At 38.3% G+C, this 5,143-nt stretch overlaps 2 long non-coding RNA genes across 2 annotated transcripts; one reads left to right on the top strand and one right to left on the bottom strand.

Annotated features, from left to right (window-relative positions):
* The first annotated feature begins 831 nt into the window (after positions 1–831).
* Positions 832–1,076, top strand: LOC134791913 (uncharacterized). Its single transcript, XR_010144366.1, has 2 exons — positions 832–958; positions 990–1,076. It is a non-coding gene; the product is annotated as an uncharacterized LOC134791913 (long non-coding RNA).
* A 2,475-nt stretch (positions 1,077–3,551) lies between these two features.
* LOC134791798 (uncharacterized) lies at positions 3,552–3,904 on the bottom strand. The gene is made up of 2 exons (XR_010144324.1): positions 3,817–3,904; positions 3,552–3,714 (listed from the first exon to the last, which is right to left on the bottom strand). It is a non-coding gene; the product is annotated as an uncharacterized LOC134791798 (long non-coding RNA).
* Between the last annotated feature and the right edge of the window lie 1,239 nt (positions 3,905–5,143).

Consider the following 5,143-nt stretch of genomic DNA (forward strand, 5'->3'; position numbering starts at 1 on the left):
ACAGATTTTTCTTGGTCTAACTCTATATAACTAAATTCAAGATTCATTATAAATATATAATATGAAAAGAACATCCTCTTAAGTAGGGTCGCTACTCGCTCAGTAAAATTCCAAGAAAAATTAAACAAGAGAGCATTTCTGTTGGATGCCGTTGCGAATGGAAAACAGCCGTGCAGGAATCCATCTTAGCTGAATCAATAACAAGATGGCGGCCGGACGTGACCTAGCGCGCCTTAATAAAGGTCCGGGAATTTATTTAAATTAACTTTAATGGGCATCCAGGAAGTAAATTATTGAGTGAGAATAAATATATATTACTTGGTGGTGAGGCGAGCTTGTCTCAGACCATTGAAAATCTTAAATAGTGTAACGGAATTCCAATAATATTAAAAAGGAAAGAAAATATTTATATAACAGAGATTGAATAATCAAACTATCTAAAATGAGAATGGAATACACGATATATACGTATATGTATGTATGTATTCGGGATTTGGGAAATTTTCCTAGGATCGTTTTACAATCTTATAACCTTTAAAAACGTGGGTAAGTAAATTCATTATTTCTCGTTCGGAAATTCGGCCCTAAAATATTTAATACTTTCTGAATTATTCAGGCCCAATCACTGGCCGTCTCATTTATTCATAATCGGGCGGACCATTTTTACCCGCCGGACATTTTTATTAGTAACAGAATAAAATATTTTTGCTAGCTGCCTTTTTTATATTTTTATTTTTGTAATTTTTGGCCAGTTGCCACAGATTAATGCGATTGATAATAATAAATACGATTTTGTATAACATTGTTATGGTAGGTGTCCGACCTCTCTACAATAGCCCAGTCCCATTGTCCACCCAAACTTCAATCTATAGACCGGTATACTGTTCACTTTTTCTACAATAGTCCCAATGCCTGCTGAGACCGGTTCATGGGTGTCTATTGTTGCACCTGTGAACGGGTTCCAACAGGCGTTCTACATGACATTAAAGCTCTCCAAGGGGCCTCTACGTGTTGGATCTATATCCCCACGCAAGCCTATCAAAAGACCGGGATTTATAGGCCCGTGAAATCCAAAATGGAGTACAAATAATACGATTTAAGACCTGGATTCAAGTTATAGCTTAAATAGTAACTTTTTACTACGACCCCTTTTTTGGTATAGATAATAATAACGATAACATTCGAGCATAATTTGATTGAGTTTAACAACCGCCATTTATAGGTACCTACTTTAGTCCCAAAACGTGAAATTTTGCCAATTGAAAACCCATTCACTTCACAATTTACATAATCATTCAAAACGTTCAAGCGCTTTGCTCCAACCCATCCATCTTCATTCAAAAGCATTAATTAAATATTAAACAGAACAATAATCTGAGATACAAATTAGTATTTGATTTTCACAATTAGTTTGCCTTGTAAATCACCGTTTAATGTTTTAAGCGACATTTTGTTTTGAAATGCTGGGAGTCCGATTCTTTATTAACCATTTGATATGGTTTTGATCTTGTTTTGATACGACCTTGACCGAGAGCGCCAATCAGCGTTAAGGTGCGTCCACACCGCAGTAAACTTTGGTGGCTCAACACAGTGCAACACGGTATTAGGTAACTTACCTCGTTACTTTACTGTTGCACAGTGTTATTTTGTCCACAGTTGATTCACAAAAGTTAACTGCGAGGAAAGGTGCACCTTTAGCGCTGATCACGCTGACGAAATGCAAGGAGTCGTCTCTTAAAGCATTTCGCTCGCACTTATTGGTTCGCGTGAGATGCCAGTACGTCTACCACCAGTTTTGACATTGACATAACGCTCACGTCTACGTAATTTACTTTCTGTACATCTCGCTTGCACTAATATGCGAGTACGAGCGAGATGCATAGAAAGTAAGTTACGTAGACGTGAGCGTATATGTCAATGTCAAAACTGATGGTAGACGTACTGATCACTCAAGCGGCTCAATACGTCAAATATTCACGAACACGTACGTTTCTTCAAACAAAAACGTCACTTTTGACACTGACATATCTAATCCATATCGTATCTAGACGTAATATTTAGACGTATCTTAAAGTTGGAATCGGGCCGAAGTTCGTATCAGAATAAGACGAAAACCATATACGAAATTTGAAACAAGAATCGGTTTCATTTTGTTTGGAAATGTTGGGTTTGTGAGGATTCAGCAAAGTTTCACGCTGGGCGGGAACTTCTGAAGTGTACTAATGTACGTTTGTACTTATTCAGTTAGCTTTGTCTTTTGAGCAAATTGATACAAGTCGGATGGAAGTGAAGGTAGGTAGACAAAATGTTCAAAGTTCCCAATCTGTGGAGTACTGCCGTAGAAGTACGTAACGAGATGACAAGGGGGGCATAAACTGCCTCAAAATAGGCATTTTTTTGTATTTTTTATCGCCTACCTTTACCCGTGGAACGTCACATATTAGTTTGGATGACCATTATACAAGATAGATAAGAAGATAGACAGACACATTTCATCCTCCTGTCAACTCTACCTTTCAATATTACAGCCAGTTAAAAGCTTGACACAATAATCTGTATTTTCCACACGGCTGAACCAAGGATTACTCCCAATCTGATGCAGATACAGGGTGAACAGGGTAGACTACTATTTGCACAATGTTCGCGCTTTACAATAAAAACTTTTGTTCCAACGCACAATATAGAAGAGTAACAGAAGAGATATAGATGGTCAAGCAAATCTTGTCAGTAGAAAAAGGCGCGAAATTCAAATTTTCTATGAGACGATATCCCTTCGCGCCTACATTTTCAAATTTGCCGCCTTTTTCTACTGACAAGATCTGCTTGACCAACTATACTTAAGTTCGAAATAAGGTTAAATAAAAATAAATAAACTAGTAGTTCGCCCCGAACTGGGAACTCGCGGTTCGCCAAAAAGATCAATTGAATGCAGTGCTACTTAGTCCAAGATGGGCATTTCGTAATTGATTCCTGATTCCACGATTACTTGAAATTACTTTGTAATCTGATTACCGATTCCTAGATTACTTTGTAATCTAACAATACCGAATTACTAAGTACAATTCCATTTGAGGAATCAGGAATCAATTTTTCGAATATTACAATTACTAGTAATTGGAATCAATGTCGATTCCTCATTACGAATATATTAAGTGATTCCTTTCAGATTACATTTCGTACTACTACTATCAAAAGTACATTTCGATAGTAGATATAGATGTTGTTGACTTACTAGGATGCGTCTACCTATACCTTATTTGAAACAGGTGTGCAGATTTCGAAAATGATGACCAATAAAACGACATCCATGACGACTTATATGACACACTGCATGGCCGCCATTTTGGATTTCAAAATGGCCATCATTTTCGAAATCGGGGCCCCGTAAAACCTACAAAACGACATCCATGACGACTTTTATGACATAGTGCATGGCCGCCATTTTGGATTTCAAAATGGTCATCATTTTCTAAATCGGGGCCCCCTAAAACCTATAAAACGACATCCATGACGACTTTTATGACATAGTGCATGGCCGCCATCTTGGAATCCAAAATGGTCATCATTTTCGAAATCGGGGCCCCCTACAACCTATAAAACGACATCCATGACGACTTTTATGACATAGTGCATGGCCGCCACCTTGGATTCCAAAATTGTCATCATTTTCGAAATCTGCACTCCCTAAAACCTATAAAACGACATCCATGACTACTTTTATGACATAGTGCATGGCCGCCATTTTGGAATCCAAAATGGTCATCATTGTCGAAATCTGCGCCCCCCCGAAACCTATTAAACGACATCCATGACAACTTTTATGACATAGTGCATGGCCGCCATTTTGGAATCCAAAATGGTCATAATTTTCGAAATCTGCGCTGCCTAAAACCTATAAAACGACATCTATGACTACTTTTATGACATAGTGCATGGCCGCCATTTTGGAATCCAAAATGGTCATCATTGTCGAAATCTGCGCCCCCCCGAAACCTATTAAACGACATCCATGACAACTTTTATGACATAGTGCATGGCCGCCATTTTGGAATCCAAAATGGTCATCATTTTCGAAATCTGCGCTCCCTAAAACCTATAAAACGACAGCCATGACGACTTTTATGACATAGTGCATGCCCGCCATCTTGGATTCCAAAATTGTCATCATTTTCGAAATCTGCACTCCATAAAACCTATAAAACGACATCCATGACGACTTTTATGACATAGTGCATGGCCGCCATTTTGGAATCCGAAATGATCATCATTTTTCAAATCTGCGCCCCCTAAAGCCTATAAAACGACATCCATGACGACTTTTATGACATAGTGCATGGCCGCCATCTTGGATTCCAAAATTGTCATCATTTTTGAAAAAAATCTTAAATTAAAAAATTCGGGCAAATGCGAGTCGGACTCGCGCACGAAGGGTTCCGTACCATATAAAAAAAAAAAACAAAAAAAAAGCAAAAAAAAAACGGTCACCCATCCAAGTACTGACCACTCCCGACGTTGCTTAACTTTGGTCAAAAATCACGTTTGTTGTATGGGAGCCCCATTTAAATCTTTATTTTATTCTGTTTTTAGTATTTGTTGTTATAGCGGCAACAGAAATACATCATCTGTGAAAATTTCAACTGTCTAGCTATCACGGTTCTTGAGATACAGCCTGGTGACAGACAGACGGACGAACGGACGGACGGACGGACAGACGGACGGACGGACAGCGAAGTCTTAGTAATAGGGTCCCGTTTTACCCTTTGGGTACGGAACCCTAAAAAACAATATTATAAATGTGTAACAAACCGAGCACTTTCATTTGATACCAAACTCGACCATACTTTCTTGCAATTAAAATGACCAGAATAGCAAGACCCCTCACAAATGGCGTTTTAGCATTTTAAGCTCTTCTAGCTCAATAACCTCTTGTTCGAGCCTGCTCAAAATTTAATGACTAAAATATAATGCTCTCAACTATACGTTCACCCAATTTCATTTAAATTAAAACAAATTTACTTAAGTTATTGAGTATCAAACTATCCTCTGATAGTTCAGCTTAAAAACATCGAAATTCCGAGACGTGCCCCTAGCCAGCCGTGTGTTCAAAGTCGAATGTAAGAACTTCACTTCGCTTCGCTCGCTC

The sequence above is a fragment of the Cydia splendana genome, chromosome 6 (assembly GCF_910591565.1).
Source record: "Cydia splendana chromosome 6, ilCydSple1.2, whole genome shotgun sequence".
In the NCBI taxonomy this organism is placed as follows: Eukaryota; Metazoa; Arthropoda; class Insecta; order Lepidoptera; family Tortricidae; genus Cydia; species Cydia splendana.